Below are 21,044 nucleotides of genomic sequence, written 5' to 3' on the forward strand. Positions count from 1 at the left end.
AATGCCACATGAAGACTATAACAAGAAAATTAGAGAAGTTGCAAGGGAGCAAGAAAATAGTTCCTCTATGAAAGGGATTCCTATAGGAAAGGTTCTTTACCAAACTTTTGAGAACCTCTTTTACCTTCAGCATGAGGTAAAACATCTTTTTTTAAACAAGCCCACCTTTGCAAAATGCACAAAATATGATGAAGTCTATTGAAGAATGGTAGATATTAAATTACCAGATACAGAGACTTGGGAAAAGTTAAATGATTTACTGTGAAAATTCAAGGTAAACAGTGGATACAGAGTAGTGAAAGAAAAGCAGTAGATCAGCTAAGTCAAATAGTATCAGATGAAAGAGTATCAATCAAAAGGAAAAGTAAAAGAAGAGTCAGCGTGGAAGACAACCAAAAAATGAGAAAAGGAAGCAAAATATTTGACATCAGAGCCAAATAAACAGTGACATCTTGCAACAGTTACATACCTGTCTCTATCTTCTTGCATGAAGATATTTCATTTTCCTTGAATAAATCATAAAAAAAAGTTTAGGATATTTTGTAACTATTTTTGTATAAATACTTCATAATTCGAATTATATAGTGTGGATTGTTTAACATTTCTATAGTTGTATTGATCTGAAACCTAAGGGTTCATTGTACCATTTTTTCAAGTCAGCAGACTGGACTGAGTAATAAAGGCATTGCATTACAGGATTCATGTGTTGGGCCACTTCAGTGAAGTATTTTCTATTTGTCAAATTGTTATCTACTTAAGTGTTTCACATACTTGCATGTTATCTAAATTGAATGAAATAACTGGAATATTATTACAGAATTTGTTTAAGTACACTCTATCTTGAACAATTATTCATTTTAATGTTTTCTTCTGATATCCAGAGTAGGGAATCCTTCATTTCTCCCTAGTTTTGATTGACCTCTATCATTTCCCTCATTATCTGGTTTGACAAACCCTTAACTGCTCCTTGACCTCGATTGAAAACCACTTCACCCTCCAGCCTAAAAGATCTAAATTTACTCAGCTACATTTCCCTGTAAACACTATCTTTAGAACTTGATTCAGTCCTGTTTTCTTGAAACTTGACCCCATAGCCCAATGGTAAAGGACATCTCTCTATCCATCTAAGTCAGTGATTCCACCACCAAATCAAAATCAAAACCCAATCAAAAGCTTAAATAACTAGCCTAAAATCAATTACCTCAACAAAGTTAAATCATGAAGAGACAACCCTCTCTGAGCATTAGGAAGGCTAGATCCTGATCTCAAAAGTAGGTTTGTGGTTACCTCTAATATTTCTTTTGAGAAAAGATAACAACTATATGGAAATTTTAGAGTGATAATAGTTCCTAAATGATTGCCATGTTGTGGCATGTGGTGGTCATCTTTCTAGGCTTGCCACTGTTCAGAAGATCTTGCTTGGTAGGTACTTTTGGTCCTCAATCTTAAAAGATTGCATCTCTGCGGTCCAAAGTGCCATGCATGTTAAATATTCTCTTGAGAAATTCATGTGCATCCTACCCCTTTACACCCTATCATTGTTGTCAGTCCTTTTCCTAAATGGAAATTTATTTTATGCAATTCAACCCGTCCTCAGCTCGTGGTCAACACTAAATTTTCATGGTTGTTGATTACTTCACTAAGTGGACTGAGGCTATGCTTAGATATTCGAATGATGGTGCCACTACAACACTATTAATATTTAATCATGTCATTTTTAGGTTCAATATGCCTTAGCAGATTGTTACTGACTATGGTAAACACTTTCAAAATCTTATGATGGATGAACTAGCTGCAAAGTTGGGTTTTCGTCATGACCACTCAACCCCCCCTGTTATCCTCAAGCTAATGGTTAAGTAGAAGTTTTTAATCACACCTTGAAAACTATTTTACGACAGATGGCAGAGAATCATAAGTCAAATTGGCATCTTATGCTCTTTTCTCCAATATGGGGATACCAAAACTATTTCAAGTCTGTCATGGGCCTTACTCCTTTCCAACTGGTTTATGGAGTATAATTTGTTCTTCCTATTTAGTGTGAAATATATTCCCTTGAACTAGACATGGAACTGCTTCCTGACACTTCAGTCGAGGAAGAATGTTTGTTGCACCTTTCCCATCTATATGAAAAATGCATTTTCACCCTGATTAATAACGAAATTCACAAGAAACACATGAAGGCCCAATATGATAAATTTATTCGACCCCACGTCTTTTTCGAATGTGATTTGGTTTTAGTCTATTATCAAGGCTATGATAAGATACGAGCAAGCAAGCTTGAACCCTTGTGTCATGGTCCCTATGTTGTTAAATGTTTCCATAAGAAAGAGCCATATGAGTTAGATGATTATGATGAGAATCCATTGTCGAAGCCATGTAATGGGCTCTACCTTAAATGCTACTATGCTCAGTTTCTTTGCATGTTCCCTTGTACATATTGTATAAAGGTGTGGGCGATATGTTTCTTTCTTTGTCTATTTATGGTTTCTGTGAGTGATTCGTGTGTCTGGTCTTTGTTTGAAACATGTCAAATTCCTCTCTCCCCTACATAGGCTTTGTAGAAGGTATAAGACATTATGCTCGGAACATAAATTCCATCACTTGGGTTATGTTTTCTACCACTGATGAGCTTGTGAGTTCAAGTGGTGTTTTTCTTCGTCTAGTCACGAATAATGTGGCAGAATATAGTGCCATCATCGAGCTCTTCACGAAGGCTAATTTCCTTGAAATATGCCACTTAGTTGTTCATCTTGATTCCCATCTCATAGTGTCTTAGCTCAGTCATATTTATTCTATGAGGAATCGTACAGTACTACACTATATTTTTAGGGTACATCTCCTGGAATGATAATTTGATTATATTTCCTATGTCCACATTCCTAGAGAAAAAAACAGACTAGACGATTCTTTAGCTACTTATGTGTTATATTGGCATTTGTTTCATTAAATTTATATCCATGCACATGACAAGAAATATTGTAAAGTACACATTTTTTTTTAAAAACACACCATAGAAGTCGTCATTTTATTAGATCATAATAGGGTTTGGATATATCATTCAAAATTTTGGCATCTGAGGCCCCGGCCATAAGGATGTACATATGCAATAATATCTAAAACCCTCGTCAAACCACTATGCCCGGTTAGTGGTGCTCATGATGACATAATACAACATGTAGAATCCATTGAGGGAGACCTTTGACGATGAGTAGAAGTCACCCTTACTATATGACTTTTCATATGTAACGAAGTCTCGATTATCCCCACTTCGGCCTGGGCCAATGGTACTCCTCTCCTCAAGGGAGAATAACCCTAAGGAGGAACCGATGCAACATTTTCATATCACATTCACTACAAGTTAGCAACTTTGTACCCATATGAAAACAACAACAAAATTAAGTATTCCAAAATTCCAAAATTCCAAAAAAATGCAAAAAACTTAATTTTTTTTTACCTATGTCACTCCACTGCATCCTTAAGGGAAAGACCAGGTTTGGGTCTCCCTGGTAATCTAGACCATCATATGTATAATGATCTATTTGCAGGGGCACTCCAGCCACTTGAAGTATTCTAGGGGAAAATAGTGTCCACCATGGACACCCTTCTACCTCATCATCAAGGTGCACAATCTCATCACGTGAGGATCCATTAGTGGTGGATACATCACATAATAAATCACTGGCCTCATTGTTGGGGACTTTTCTAGTATTACAAATACTTAATTTATAATTTTATAAAACATTTTATTATTAAAAATATTTCATTGATAATTTTATAAAACATTTTATAGAAATAATATGATTGAAAATAACTATCTGAAACATTTGAAGAAGATTTCCAGATGCAACTATGTATAGGATTTATACCCTGGACAATTCCGCCCATCATCATAGACTAGAGAACAAAGAATGATGGAAAACAAGTGCTAACGGGCCTTAAATAACATTAAATTAATTAGTCATTATGAGTAAAAATAATAACTAAATCAAGATAGCCCTCAAAGTCAAAGTCAAAGTCAAAGGAGGGTAAAAAATAATAATTAAATCAAGGAGGCCTATAAAGGTCAAGACAAAAAAGGGGTCAAATAAAGAATAAAGTGTTGATTTAAACAAATAACTATAGGTTTTGATTTAAATATAAAAATAACAATTAAAATAATAACCAATTTAAAGAAGGAATAAAATCTTTCTTCTTCTAATATGAATAACTGTAGAATTATTCATTCTATTATTTAAAACATTATTTAATACTTTCAAGGTCACCATTATATAAATATAATACTTGTAGATAATGATGGTGCATGATCTAGAGTTCTGTATCTTCTCGTGGCGTCACTGCAAGGTTCCAAGTCAAAGTCGCTCCTCATACTTTGTTTCAATGTGGTTGTGTTGTGAGAGTATGCTTCTCCACAAATGTAAACATAGTCCATTTATTGTGGGTGGTTGCTGGAGAGTATGTATTCACAAGACCTTTTGTGAGACTGTCCTCTGTGAGAAAATGAGGTCCTTCCACAAGCCGATTGTTTTATTTTGTCTTGGTAACTTCTTTGCACTGTTCCTTTTTACAGTTTTTTCATTTCAAATTTTCTCTCGATGCCTGGAGGTTTCGGGCCATTATAGGGGTATCCTCTTTCTTTTTTGGTTCAACTACATATACTCCTTTTACTTTCACTCTACCCTCCTTCTAGAATGTAATCACTGCATAGATGGGGGCAACTTTGTCCCCTAAATCTACATAGGTGGATTCCGGCTTGGTGGTTTCTCATAACGAGGATAAACTTGAGATACATTTTCTTCTATCAAGCTCTTGTAGGGTGACCCACTTTCATATTTTCATAAAACTCTATAGTGGGGAATCCAAACTCATTTGGGTAAATAACACATCATATTTTTTTTTTATTAAGTTATTCATTGAATCTTGTTGGAGGATTCCATCTTGATATGAAAGCCTTTAATTTAGTGGGAAAGTTTTAAGTGACTCTTCCAATATGGAAGGATATAACATCACAAAATACTCCACCATTTAACTAAACTCAAACCTCAAAGGGACTCTTGTCTCATTTTATGAAGCAACACAGAGGAAGGCTAGAACCCCTATAGATCAACCTCAAAATATTATGGGCCCATAGATAGTTGAACAAATGGAAATGTTCCCGTAATGGAAATAAATCTCCCTGAGGTTAACTCTTTGTCTCTGTTCTACAAACAAATATTTTCATTTGGAGATTTAATGACTTCCGGCCCAAACTAGAAGCACTCATTCAATGTATAGCCACAACTTGGACTCTAGATTTTGAAATTTTCTTATGATCTAAAGGATTCTTTATAGTTCAGTTTGAAACACAGAAGGATAATAAATCTATTTGTCAATAATGAATCTCTCCATCCTATTTTATCATAATTATATCATTATTATTCTCTTCTATTATGTTTGTATTTTTATTTAAAAACCATTATTAATAAGTATACTGTTAATGTGGGTGTGTGTGTGTGTGTGTGAACTCTCATAAAATTGTTTCTCATATTTTCTTTTTCTTTTTTTGGCAAAGGAGTAACAGTATATTAACAAAACTTTGGTAGATAAGATATAAACATATAAGCATGGGGTGTCATGACCTTAAGGATCCATTAGGAGGAACAAACGACAGACCATTTTCTCCAAGAAGGGGAAAGTGGACAATCTTTCAAAATCAAGAAATTCTAGAGCCAATATGATCCAATTGGATATTGGTGGCCACTTGCCTATTCCACATAGACCCCCCAATCAGTTTCATCTATTTCCTTGTTCATTTTAGCATATACTATTTCTATCATTTTTTTGGGTCATGAACTTTGGGAGTAGTTTTGACCCCCAAAACGATGTTTTTTTGGGGTCTGTGACATGCCCATAGCCAGAGGCAAGGGCCTATAGTAAAACCTATAGTACTCAGAGAGACATTTCCAACAAGGTATCGTACTTTCCAAACAAAGATAATATGACCAAGTTACGACCCAAGAAGTTGGCTACCCAACTAACCCCAACAGGGACCAGAAACTCTTGGTGTTACATCTCCTGGGGTGAGGGTTTTGATTGTTTAGGGTTTTCTCATGTTTTCCAATAATAAAATGCCCTTGAGCCTCATTGTAACACAGTTTAAAGGCATGTAGCCACCACATCTCTTCTCGGAGATAAGCTACCATTTCTTGAGCTATCTTATTTCCATTATGTTTGTAAGAATAGTTCAATATTTTTATATTAATAAAATCAAGTGTTTTTCTATTGCATCTCTATGTTTGTGATTATATCTATAATTTTTTGTGTTCCTATTTAAGTTTGGATCAATGGTATTAGAGCAGTCTTCTCTTTCTCCATTTTTCTTTGCATGTCCCCAACGAGGTCAGGGTATAAGTTGTTAGGGCTTTATCTGGTTGAACCATTGCAAGATCAGCCTCGCAAAACCCGATGACCTCCCATGGCAGAAGAAAAGAAAGACAAGGGGGCAGGAGATCCTTTCAAAATTTTTCTCGAGGAAGCCCTCAAGCAATAGAGGGACGCAATGATGGATAAATTTTCCCAGATCCATCAATGGCTACCCATAGGAAATGCATCTTCATCCAACTGGCACTCTGGATGCACCACTCCTTTTAAGGTACAAGTTAACTTCAATATTCCCATATTCAAAGGTCTAAAAGATGCAGACGCCATAGATAAATGGTTAAATATATTGGAAGGATATTTTCTAGTTCATGACTTTTCCAATCAGGAAAATATTACTTTTTCACTTCTTAAAGATGCCCCACACCTTTAGGATTGGTGGGAAACCTACTGTGAACAAAAAGAAGAGAGTAGACACTTGTTGTTTCCACCCGCACCCACTTGGAATTCTTTCCGAGATGCAATCAAGGAATAATATTACCTTGTCGGGAGCTATGAAGACAAATACATAAAGTGGACCATGCTACGACAGGGAAGGGACCAATATGTGCCAGATTTCACAAATACTTTCCATACCCTTTGCATGAAGTTGGGTATCAAGGATACAAAGCAAAATTTGGTTCTCAAGTACCGCGGCTGTTTACACCAGTACATCTATGACAAGATGGAGTTCCTGGACATTTCCTCGCTCGGCATGATGTATCGGTACCCTGTCAAAATTGAGCAGAAGTTTAAATAGAAGAGGAGGGACTTTCGATCTGTGAATCCAAAGCAAGGAAAAGGCACCCCTAAACCACAGAACAAAGGACCAAGCCAAGGCGGTGCTACCCAGGATAGCCCGCCGAAGCCGCAAGTAAAGAAAAACACCCTGAAGATTAGGAAGGACACGAGAAAATGGTGTGAGTTCCATAAGATCTCCACTCATAATACAAGGGAGTGTTGGGCCAAGCATTCACTGGTGGCCGAGCTGAAGGCTTACAAATCAGACATGTTCCGACTCTGAATCAGAACCCCATAAGGGAACTAAGAAATAGAAGTAGATCATTGATGCGGATCCCAGTGCCACCGTGGCCACCACTAAGATCCATAAGATTGAGCCTAAAGATCCAGAGGAGGGGGAACACCTCTTTCACTCATAGATGTGGGTGAACGGTTCTCCGCTACATTTCATTTTCGACAGCGGGAGCCAAAAGAACCTCATTTTAGCAGAAGTCATGAGGTGGTTGGGCCTAACGTCTGTTGCACATCTACATCCATACACCATCGGGTGGCTTCACCAAGGCTAAGATCTTCATGTCAGCCAATAGTGTCTCCTTCCCTACAACATCAAGCCCTTCATGAATGAGGTACTATGTGACATTGCTCCTCTTGAATTTTGTGATGTACTGTTAGGAAAACCATAATTGAGGAAGTGATATGTTGTATATTAGTCTAGACCTCACTCTGTGATCATTACTTTGGCTAATAAGTTGTATAGGATATCGGAGGTAGCACCACCTACCACCATCCCTTTGATCATTGCAAATAAATGCAATAAAATAATTTTCGAGACAAAGAAATTTATTTTCCTTATGATTCGCCCCCAAGAAAAGATGGAGGTTATGGCCACGGCTTCTAGGCAGGGCTCCTTTAAGTAGCAACAATAGATGGAAGAGGTCGTGTAGGACTACAAATATATTTTCATCTCACCCACAGGGGTACCTTCACACTGTCATGTCAAGCACTTCATCGATCTGACCCCAGGCACATTGCCGCCCAATGGACTGATCTATTGACACTTTGTTCCAGAGAATGATGAGATAAAGAGGTAGATTTAGGAACTATTGCAGAAAGGGCACATCAGGACAAGCTCATCACCTTGTGGGGGGGCGATTATAATGGTACAGAAGAAGGATGGGACTTGGAGGCTTGTATTGACTATCGAGCATTGAACAACATCACTGTCCATAATAGGTACTCAATCCCGTGGATTGATGACCTTCTGGACTAACTCAAGGGGGCCAAATATTTTAGCAAGATTGACTTGAAGTCAGGTTATCACCAGGTTTCTATCGAACCTTTCGATGTGTGGAAGATTGCTCAAATATAAGGAGTGTCTTTTTGAATGGTTGGTCATGTTATTCAGATAGACGAATGCCCTGCAACGTTCATGAGACTAATGGATGACATCTTGTGACCCTTCACAAATGCATTCATGGTGGTGTATTTAAATGATAGTTGGGAAGAGCACCTCCACCATATTCGACAGGTCCTTCAAACCCTATGCTAACTCAAGCTATGTGCTAAATTGGAGAGATGCACCTTTGGCCTTACCTAGGTTCAATATCTGGGGTACATCATTGATGAGCAGGGTTTATGTGCAGACCCATCTAAGATACAAGTCATTCGGGATTGGCCAACCCCAACCAATCTAGCAGAGCTTCGCAGCTTTTTGGGTCTTCCCAATTTCTACTGTATGTTCGTGTTGGGGTTCTCTCATATCACTTGGCCTTTAAGTAAGTCACCAAGGGTGGAACAAAAATAGATTTTTTTTGGTCAGAAACCCAATAACAAGCATTCTCCAAGTTGAAGAATCGCCTCTGTTATGTACCAGTGCCCTATTACCAGACCTACAACAACCATTTGAGATTGAGTCGGATGCTTCCAACTATGCTATTTGTGTGGTTCTTACTTAGCATGTGCATCAAATGGCTTACCACAATGAGACACTTTCAGACACATCTCGAAAGTACCCCACTTATAATAAAGAAATGTATTCCATTGTGCAGGCCTACTGTCAATGGAAGAATTACATTCTGGGTAAGGAAACAATCATCCACACCGACCATGGACTTCTACAGTTCATATAGAAACAAGGGAAATTGGAGAATGATCACCATCAAAAATGGTACACCTATTTGCAACAGTTCCATTGGAACATTAAGTATAAGAAGGCCAGCACCAATATTGTTGCTAATTGCCTCAGCCAACCACCAGTCATGGCACTAATCATTGTGCTTGACTCCCGTGGGAACGAGACATTAAGGTGGCCGCATCTTTACAAAAGCGATCCAGAATTCGACAACATATACTAGACACTCTTGGAAGGGAAACAAGTTCCAAATTTTCACCTTCAGGATGCACTGTTATGCCACCTGGGACACATCTATGTTCCTTCAAGTGAGCGTGGCAAAATGATTTGGGAGGCACACTACAATCGGGTTGTTGGACATTTCAGAGTAGAGAAAACAGTGGTAGTATTGCATAAATATTTTTATTGGCCAAAACTTTGTCATGATGTTGGGAAGTACATTAGATCTTGCACCGCCTGCACCATTGCCAAACCAACCATCAAGAAGAAATTCCTGTATACTCTTCTACCTACTCCTAGCCAGCCTTGGGAATCTACCTCCAGGGATCACATGTCGGGCCTTCCTTCTACTAAGCATGACAACAATTTCATTTTTGTGGTCATCGATAGATTCTCTAAGATGGTCATCATGGCGGCTTGCAGGAAGAGTGTCACAGTAGAGGCCACTACTAATCTCTTATTTGAGTGAGTATGGGTAAACTTTGGGATCCCACAGTCCATTGTCTCAAATCGGGACAACGGATTCCTGAGTGCATTTTGGTCAAGTCTCTGGTCGATGCTGGATACAAAACTTACTAAGTCCACAACTTTCTATCCCCAAACTGATGGCCAAACAAAGGTTGTCAACAGGATGATTGCACACATTATGCGCATCTACAAATCAAAGCATCCACGCACATGGGATGAAATTCTCCCTTATGTCCAACATAACTACAATAGAGCTCTCTACAACTCAACAGGTCACATCCCCTTTCAGGTAGGGTTGGGATTTCATCCATCATTAGGGGAATTTTGACGTCTAAAATGGGCCTCCTAAGAAAAATGTACAACCAAAATGAACTTTATAAGAACCAATAGGATTCAATATGATGATGTCAACCATGGGGGATAATTCACCATTTTTGAGTAAAAAGGTAAAAAGATTAAAAAAATAATAAAATAATAAAACTACTTTTTCAACTCGTATTTTCAACTTATCTCCCTACATTTTTACTCAAATTTCAAGCGGGGGCACTCATTGGATGAAGAATTTAATTCATCATCCAAGGGGTACCCATGTTGTATAGTTTTGATGGACCTTGCTACACGAAAAATGAGAAATACATGAAAAAATGTGATTGAAATTATGCTTTCCATGTATTTCTCATTTTTCGTGTAGCAGGGTCCATCAAAATTATGCAACATGGGTACTTATTGGATGGAGAATAAAATTCCGCATCTAACAAGTGTTGCCACTCGAAATTTGAGTAAACCCATAGGGAGATAATTTGAAAATACGAGTTGAAAAAATAGTTTATTCTTTTTTCTCTCTAAAATTTGATGATGTAATCTAATCTTATTTTATTATTTCCACTATTATTTTATAGTTTCCTTAGGAGGCCCATTTTAGACCTCAAAATTCCCCTAATGTATGCCCCATTGATGTGGCCATACCATTTGCAGTCATAAAGGTAGATTCGGCTCACGTTCAGTCCGAAGCTGAAAGGGCTAACAACTTCATTGAGCGCATTCAACACATCCACCACTAGGTCCATGATATATTGGAAAGATCTAATGCTAATTACAAGCAGTGACATGATCAGTAGCGAGTGGCACACAAGTTCTAGGTGGGCGGCAAATTTTGGCTACATTTGTAGAAGAAGTGCCTTGTTGGACTGCACCACAAGCTCCACCCACTCTGATATGGACCATACACCATCACCAAGGTCGTCAGTGAGAATGCCTTCAAGCTTATTATCCTACCGTTCCATGCTTTGCACCTAGTGTTCAATGTAGATCACCTTCGACCATACTTTCCACCATTGTTGGACACATATGGCATTGCAGAACAACTCACACCAATAGAGCTCAACCCAGACTACATGGAACATGCCACAATTGACGAGATCATGGACACACATATCATGAACACTTGCCAACATAGGATACAACTATATCAATTTTTCAATGCAGGTCAACTACTTCACCAGGGCCAGTGGTTCACCAGCGACTAGGTTCAACATAAATTTTCTCACCTCATTGAGGCTCTGCAAGCAATAGGGACCATTACTTCCCAAGGGGGGAGGAATGATCTGGGTGGATATTGGTGGCCACCCATCTATTCCACGTAGACCCCCCAGTCAGTTTCATCTGTTTCCTTCTTCATTTCAGCATTTACTATTTTTAGTAGTTTTTCGGGTCCTAAACTTCTGGAGCAGTTTTGACCCCCAAAATGAAGTTTTTTTTGGGGTTCGTGTCAATCCCGTGGTCAAAGGAAAGGGCCTATGATGAAACTTGTAGTAGTTACAGAGACTTTCCCAACAATGTATCGTATGGACCAAACAAGGATAATATGACCAAGTTACGACCCTGGGAAGTTGGTTGCCCAACTAAACCCAATGGGGCCCACAAACTCTTGGTGTTACATCTCCTCGGGTTAGGGTTTTATATTATTTTCTAATAACAAATAGGCCCTTGAGCCTCATTGTAACACAGTTCAGAGGCATGTAGCAGCCACATCTCTTCTCAAAGATAAGCTACCATCGCCCAAGCTATCTTCTTTCTATTCTGTTTGTAAGCATACTTCAGTAATTTTCTATTAATGAAATGAAGTGTTTTTCTGTTGCATATCTATGTTTATGATTATATTTGTAAGTTGTTGTGTTCTTATTTAAGTTTTGATCACAATACATTGTCCAAAAGAAACTAAAAAAGGATGAGTTGAACTGTGCTTTTACATAAGAGACTATAGTTGCAGCTGCCCGAACATTGGCCATTAAAAAAAGAACAAAAGACAGGAGTAGAGAAAACCAAGTGGTGAGCATATTTATCCTTGACAAGAACCTCAAAAGTTAGTTGGATTTGGTTTCTTGTTGCCTAGACCCACTGCATCTACATTATTGGTGCTAAAAGGGACCTCTTTTGGCATTTCCTCCTCAATATAGCAAACGAAGGGGATAGGGCGTGGAGGTGAAGTTGGTTTATCAGCTAGCTAAGAATCAAAGGATTGAATTCGGGTGCTCAAGGACCCATGAGTTGGAGAACAATTCCCATTACTAGTATTGATGGTTGAGGGTGACGAAGAGCTAGGTTGAATAAAATTGTGAGTCAGAGGGACTAGATGAGGATGAAGAAGGAAGATCTAGCGGGAAATTCATATTTAGATCACACAAAAGAAAGAAGAGAGAGCTATGAATGTGGCTAGTGTGGGCACTAGCTTCAACAATTCTCTAAGCTGGTCTGATTCTTTCACTCTCTTCGATTCCAAGTTGGAAGGATAGGAGTTTTCTGACCAACCATAACTCGTTTTCAAGCCTAGGAATTTTTGTTGCTTCCATGACTAATACTTTTCACTTGATGTGCTCTGGGATGTCTGTGTCATAGATTTCTAGAAGCCCTTCCTACGTAGGTGTAGTAGGAAGACGACCTTGCCCTTACCCTTTACAACCACAACAAACATGACCCCTTCCCCTGACCATTGGTTATGTTTAGGAGGCAGAGAAGCTCATTGTATAAGCACATGGAACAATAGTTAATGGATTAGAGTGATTGTGATTGTAGAGCTAAATAGAGATTGGAATGTCGAGAGTGAAACGATGGACGTTGAAATAAGGACGCATGGTGAAAGGCATTAATGGTGACAAGGTGGTGGCTAGAGGGAGTTTAATCTAGGGTGTGCGAAGAAGAAGAGGAGGACGACAATTAATGATGTTAGGATGACACATGAAGAGTGAAGCCAAGGTGCTTGGCTGTAAGGTGGAGATTTGCTTCATGTTAGGCATGAACCAAATGATTAGGCTTAGATGTCTATAGGAAACCTAGATCTAGGCGCATAGTTTCTTCCTTTAAACTTATAATTATAAAATAAATAATAAAATTTCAATTACATCATACAATTTTGATATAAATTTCAAATTGCTTGATACAATATTGAATAATTTAATTTTGTTTGTTTGTCAAATTGTTTGTGATCCTCCACACTTGACATGTGGCTTGATAAAACATGACCCAGGGACATCTAATTTGTCAAAGTCACCCGGAAATCGCACCTGACCTGAGCCACATCAACCCTAAGCTAATTGTATTTTTTTAGGATGTCTCCTCCCCCTAGCATAGGCGAAACAACCTCCATGAGGTTTGAACCAGAGTCACCTTGCGAACTAAGGCCATCCTCAAACAATTGCGCTAATAAGACTTGACATTGAATATTAAATTTAATAATAAAATAATTAAACTTATTAAAATCCATATTAATAATTTCATGATTTTTTTAAACATTTCTTTTTCACATATAAGAAAAAGCTTTGACATGGTAATCTATTTCCATATAAACAAATTAAATTCATTTTAACATAAAATTTATTTCAGACTTTATGCTTCTATGATTCATGATATATTGTTAAGATCTTCTAGAAAAATCACATTGAGAAGAGAGGATCGACGCGTTTCTAAACCAAATCTGGGTTCATCATTAGGACCAGGATGAGGATAAAAATTAACTGACCGAAATATATAAATCTCATCATCAGGACCAGGATGAGGAGAAAGATTAACTAACTAATTAGGACCAGGATGAGGATAAAAATTAACTGACCGAAATATATAAATCTCATCATCAGGAACAGGATGAGGAGAAAGATTAACTAACTGAAATACATAAATTTCACAAATAAAACGGTAAATTCCAACAATTAGAAACTATTTTAAAATTCAAAATTCAAAATAAAATAGACTAAAATAAAAATAAAAATTAAATGATTTGACTTTGATCCTGTAAAGTTCACATGTTTTAATTGTTAGAATTTACTGGAAAATCTTAGCCATACAAATTATTTTTAAAATCTCAAAATAAAATATTTTAAAACGTTATTAATAAAATGTGTTAAATTTAATTTAAAGGTATTATAATTTAATTAAACAAATATCACGAAACTATAAATACATATGTCTAACGGAAATGTTAATATTTGTAACATAAGAAAATTTTATTTGAAAATAATTTCACCATAAAATTTATTTCAAACAAACATAAATTTAGCCTATCAGTTTTATTTTAATATAGAGAAAAAAGGGGTTAAATTAAAGAGCAAGTATGATATTTTTAAGTTTTAATTAAAATTAAAAAAATTATTAGTTATATGGAAAGGCACTTTATAATTTAATATAAGAAATGGGTTAGAGATGGTAATATAACCTATTAAATAAAAAGATAAAAATAATTAGTGTAATTATATAAATTAAATGTTGGTAAATATTATCAATATTAAATTAATAAGTTAATATTGTGAAAATTAATAAAAAAAGTTAATTAAATTATAATTTTATTTTAAATTGTTATTATTCTTATTATAAAAAATCAATATATAAGTTAAATACACACAAATACATATAGAATATGTGATAAGGTTTTTAAGCATGGAAATTTATTGGATTTTAACTTGGAGATTCTTAATCTATAAATAGGCTTTGTCAATACCACATACTAAAAAAACCATAGCTCATTTCGTTTCATATGACAGTGATCTATATGACTTTTTTAAATTAATATATTTAATCAAAAAGAAAGAAAACATAATTATTTTGGAGATAAATCTCATTCTTTGATATGTAAATATTAATAAAAATATTATAAAATATTCCATAGGATTGAATGCCTACCATCCACCTAATAATTATTGGTAATTAAATTAAAATTCTAGAAACCTTATTCAAAATAGACACACTTGTTGATCTAATAAAACAAAATGTCAACTCAAATAAAACAAATGATAAAAGATATGAAAATAAAAATAATAAATGAACCTATTTCAAATTTTTATATTGTAATTATATATATATATATATATATATATATATATATATATATATATATATATATATATAATGAATATATTTAATTAAAACCAAAAAAAGACAATTATTTTGGAGATAAATCTCATTCTTTGATGGATAAATATTAATAAAAATATTATAGAATATTCCATAGGATTAAATACCTACCCTCCACCTAATATTTATTGGTGATTAAAAAATTATGGAAACCTTATTCTAAAATAGACACACTTGTAGATGTAATAACACATAATGTCAAATCAATTAAAAAATTTACAAAAAATATGAAAATAATAAATAATAAATGAGTATAATTCAAATTTTTATATTGTATTTTTTTATATTTTTTAATTAACAAATTTAATTAAAAGGAAAAAAGACAATTATTTTGGAGATAACTCTCATTCTTTAATGTGTAAATATTAATAAAAATATTATAAAATATTCCATAAAATTAAATACCTATCGATTAAATACTGACCGTGGACCTAATAATTATTGGCAATTAAATTAAATTTCTAAAAACTTTATTCCAAAATAAATTAAAGTAATAAAATATAATGTCAACTCAATTAAAAAAATGATAAAAAATATAAAAATAATAAATAATAAATAAATATAATTCAAGTTTTTATATTATATTTTTTATATTATATTTTTTCATATTAATAAAGTTAAAAAAATCATGATACACATTTTACACTAAAATAAATTAAATAATAGTGATTCGCGTCTATTTAATAAATATATACCTAGAAATAAAAATGCTTTTCATGTACAATAGATATAAAATATAAGTGTGCAATAGAATTATAATATATATAATATTTATAAATTAAGATTTGTTTTATTAGGCTAATATATGTATAAATATATATTTACAAATAAAAATACTTTTCATGTGCAATAGATATAAAATATAAAATATAAATAATATGTGTGATAGAATTTTAATATATATATATTAGTTATAAATCAAGATTTATTTTATTAGGTTAATTACGTCGCAAGGCGTTTTTTTCTTAAATGAGCTTCCCTAAAATTTACCTATCATCCCTATGTGCCGTTAGATTATGTGTTAGACGATTAGTGGATTGTTAATCGTTCAATCAAGGGAAGGTAGTTGAGTGGTTGGAACTGTTCACAATAATCTTACGTCACCGCAACCGTCGCAGGGTTTGGAATGAGCTTGCACTAAGAAGCTAAAGCGAACAAAGTTATTCCACAGAGCAATGGGTCTCCAGATCGACCCCCGCAGTGGATATTGCAGCTCCAGCCAAACATACTACATCAATAAAAAACCAGTAGATTTTCCCCAAGACGAATTCCTGGATCTCCCCACCTACATCTCCTCGCTTCGCCACAATGGCTGCATAGCACTCATCGACTCTGCCATTGGGGAAACCACCACATTTCCCCAACTATGGCAGAGAGTAAAGTCACTTACCACTGGTTTAGCCGGCCTTGGCATCAGAAAATCCAACGCTGTACTCATCCTCTCGCTGAATTGAATCTATTTCCCCATAATCTGCATGGCTGTCTTGTCCATTGGAGCCATCGTTATGAACACCAATCTGCTAAATATCGCGGCTGAGATAGCGAAGCAAGCTAGAGACTCGGTAGCGTGTTGGCCTTCGCCACGCCATCTTTGGCTGTCAAATTGGCAGCCACCAAATTTTGCATTGTGCTCATTTCTTCTTCTTCATCTAAATTCGCTTCCCAGAATGACCAAAATTACATCTCTACTCTAGACAAGCTCCTGACTTTGAATCCTACCCATGCCCCTGTTGTTAAAATCCAGCAAGACGATACTGCCACACTACTCTATTCCTCTGGGACTACTGGAATGAGCAAAGGGGTCATTTCCACCCACAGAAATCTGATTGTTATGGTTTGCATTGTGCTGAAGAACTTGGGATTCACTCTTGAGAATAGTACCTGGAATCAGACTGATTCATTCCTAGGTATGGTGCCCATGTTTCATATAAATGGGCTTGCGGATTTTGCTTATGCGTTGCTTAGTTCCGGATCCACCATTATTGTGATGTCTAAGTTTGATCTCATGGAGATGCCTTGGTTGATTCAGAAGTACAGAATCACCTATTTGCCTCTTGTGCTTCCCATCCTGTTGGCTATGAACAAAGTCGATATTGCAAAGAAATATGATTTGAGTTCTTTGCACACTGTTATATGTGGTGGAGCTCCCCTGAGCAAAGAGTCTACAGAGGAGTTTATTTCCTGGTTCCCTAGAGTCACAATAAGACAAGTAAAGTTGTTTTCTTCTTTTTTGCCATGCTGGTCTACTTACTATAGAAATACAAATACTAGAACACTAACTTTGCTTTCTTTTACATAATTTAAGGATATGGACACTGACTAGATAATCACTCTCTCCAACCACTCAAGAGGGTATAAAAAGTTACTATCTGTCTTTATTAGGTAGGTTAAGTGTGCCTCATTCATTTTTAGCCTAGTGCAATGGTCTTCTTGTAAGGGAAAATGAGGGCTAACAGGGCCCTTCTATCTTTACCTTTAAACACAGGATTGACCTTTCAGTACCTATACAACAGAGCTTTTACCAGCCAGATTTGGAACCTATTGTTGAAATGCATCTGGCCCTAGCTGTGGATCAAAGAAAAGTATTTTGGAATTGAACTAATAAGTGATAACTTTTCCTTCTAGATAGCTATAACAAAGTCAAGATTAAAATCCATGGACTTTTTTCAAGTTTTTAGAAACAAAAATCTACATTCAAGAATCACTCACCTTAAGGAAAAATAGAGTTCATTAGACTATATTCCGGCTTCAATGTTAGGTAGATTTCCTTCCTCTTAACAAACCAGGTTGTGTAGTCTAGCTAAATCTATGCATAGTAGTGGTGTTTGTCTTTGGGACCAAATTGCTATAGCTTGGGTGACTAGGCATCTGGGATTAAAAAATAGCTAGTCACAAACTTGAAGCCTACTGAGCAGATGATTGTATGGGTAGGATCAGCCTTTCCTTGGCCTGCACAGAGGTTTGACTAATAGCCTTTTCCCACCCATATGATACTTTAGAGCCCAGGAGCACGTGTACCAAACATAGAAAGCATTTAGAGGTAATTTGAAGTATATCCTGGATGGTGGATCGCAAATATTAGCAACATCACACCTATGGGGTCTTCTTAGCCAGCGTGTATATGCCTAGCCATGCTTACACACAAGCATCTAACAAGTACAGGGGCTTGCATTGAGCATTGAATATCTATGACTAATCATCAACAACTAAGACAGTTTCTGCCATTTTTTTTCTTGCTACCAAGGTATTAGAGCCATGACCTTACAACTATCTCGGTAAGCTTACACATAGGCTATGTTTTTCTCAAGTAAGGTTGCATGATATTTTGCACTGTTATGGGCTAACAGAAACAATGGGAATGGGAGAATTCACAGACAGTTAAGAAGAAAGTAGACACTATGGAATGGCTACCTTGTTGTCTCCAAATACTGAAGCAGAGATAGTTGATCTTGTTTCAGGAGCTCCTCTACCCCCAAACCAGAAAGGAGAACTGTGGCTTCGTGGTCCATATGTCATGAAAGCTATGTTCTCTTTCTGAAACTTTCTTTTGTTCATAATAAATATATTGAACAAGATACAACCTTAAATACAATGCATAGTTCAAAACTTGCTCTAGAGAGGAAGTATTTCATCGAACTTTTATACCAACAAACAAAATTTTAAGATGGTGGAATAGAGTTATGCAAGTGGAAAGAATTCCAATCCAATTCTCTGGAGGTTCTCAATTAGTTGTGGTGAAGCAAGCCCTTGAACTTGACTTCTTCGCTTAACCTTGAGAAAATTACATCTGTTGGAAAAGGAAACTTCTAGCAGATGAGGATCGTGGATATGTATCGTTGCCTTAAATAAACAGAGCTTTTAAAGGTTATATTTAAAGATTTAAAATATCAGTTTTACTCTATTGCAGGTTATTTCAGCAATCTAGAAGCGACTAGTTCAACTCTAGATTTAGATGGTTGGCTACGAACAGGTGACCTCTGTTACATTGATCATGAAGGCTACATCTTTGTAGTGGACAGATTGAAAGAGTTGATCAAATATAAGGGTTACCAAGGATAATCTGCTTCTCTTTGAGAAGTCGCTTAACTTGTTGATGTCCAAATTTTGCAAATGATTCAATACTTAACCTCAACCATAACATAAATTGGAGACCCATTGCTCTGTGCTATTTTATTCGTTACAGAAGCATTCCAGATACTTAGCTAACTCCCCTATTTCATGCAGTTGCTGAATTTCCTCAACCCCACCAATGTATTTTCCCCCAATAAACAACCTAGGCACCAGCATGGGCTTCCCCAAAAGATCCTGCAATTCCTGCCGAAAAGGAGAATGCATGGAAATATCCCGTTCAGACCAAAACCCTAAAACCACGAAGAATCAATTTCACAGTGTAGCAATCCTCAAATTTTTTCCTTATTCCCCTCAAGCTCATGAAATACAGAACCACCTTATCTTCTCCCCCAGGGGAAGCCCTCAACTTAGCATTTTTTATAGAGGATTTTTTGGATATGGGGGGTCGTTTGGTCGACCTCTCGTCTATTATCTGCTGCAAAGTATTCACCCTCACCTGAATGCTGCTAGATCGGAACCTAAAAGATTTTCCTGGGGTACCCTTTTCATCTTCTCCACTCGTGCTGCCCTGACAAACCTCTGAAATGGGCTCCATCAATCTCTGGGGGAAATTTCATCCATGGCTTTCCTGAATGTAGAAATGAGATTCAGATCAAATAAGGTCACGTGCTTCCCGTGCTGCCTTGACAGACCTTTGAAACGTGCTCCATCGAATCTTTGGGGGAAATTTCATCCATGGCTTTCCTGAATGTAGAAATGAGATCCAGATCAAATAAGGTCAGAGATGAATCGTCTGACAATGACTACTACGTCCAAATGGTTTTTGTGATTGAATCTGCAAGAGTCGAGGGAAAATCCGCCCCAGAGGAAGAAAAGCCGTTGAGAAATCCATTGCCGTTGTCGAAATTTTTCTTCAGATTCGTGTTGGGTGTTGTTGAAGATGCCTACGAATTTTTGTCTGTAATTTTTACGCGAGGGGTAACCTTGTGCCATATAGAGACTTGACAACTGACAACCCAAAAAACTTCAAGAACTTGAAGAATATATAGTATATTGGGTAAGATTTATTGTTTCCAATTCCAGAAGAGCAAAATCCTTTCTCACTCATGTCACAATTTTCACTTATACTTCTCTAAAGTTAAGAATTGTACTTATCAACGGTCCAATGCATTCACAGGCTTAGGGATCATTTCACTGCCTTTGTTGAACAGGGAATGATAATTTTGTATTGGGAGAAACATATAAAGAGCACTGCTCATTGAAGTTTTTTTCAAGCTTTTGTCTAGATTATTGAATGTATTAGAACTAACTTTAGAAGATGGAGGAACCAAAATACCTTTTTGTAGCTGATTGCTTTTTACTATAAAGGAAATTTCAGTTTCATCAACATTGAGTTCATTAGAGTTGTTCTGATACTCAGTAATGGATGTGTGGCAGGTTATATTCCTTTCTGATGATTGGTTTGGTTTATTATTTGACATTTCTTCCATGTTATATTTGTCCTTTGCTATTGAAATATTTAACAAATCCCCGTATCTATATTATTCTTTAGTTCTTGTTGAATAGGGTCATTGTGAGTCTCTTCTATGTTTATTTTTGTAGTTAGCATTTTTGTATAGGG

General features: G+C 36.1%; 2 pseudogenes; one reads left to right on the forward strand and one right to left on the reverse strand.

Annotated features, from left to right (window-relative positions):
• The window catches only part of LOC149248955 (uncharacterized), a 55,007-nt pseudogene that overhangs the window by 26,485 nt on the left and 7,478 nt on the right, over positions 1 to 21,044 (reverse strand).
• Positions 16,528 to 19,411, forward strand: LOC149248956 (beta-phenylalanine coenzyme A ligase pseudogene; annotated as a pseudogene).

Source organism: Pinus tabuliformis, chromosome 7, assembly GCF_031772625.1.
Source record: "Pinus tabuliformis cultivar Carrire ecotype Pingquan chromosome 7, CPIR1, whole genome shotgun sequence".
Taxonomy (NCBI): Eukaryota; Viridiplantae; Streptophyta; class Pinopsida; order Pinales; family Pinaceae; genus Pinus; species Pinus tabuliformis.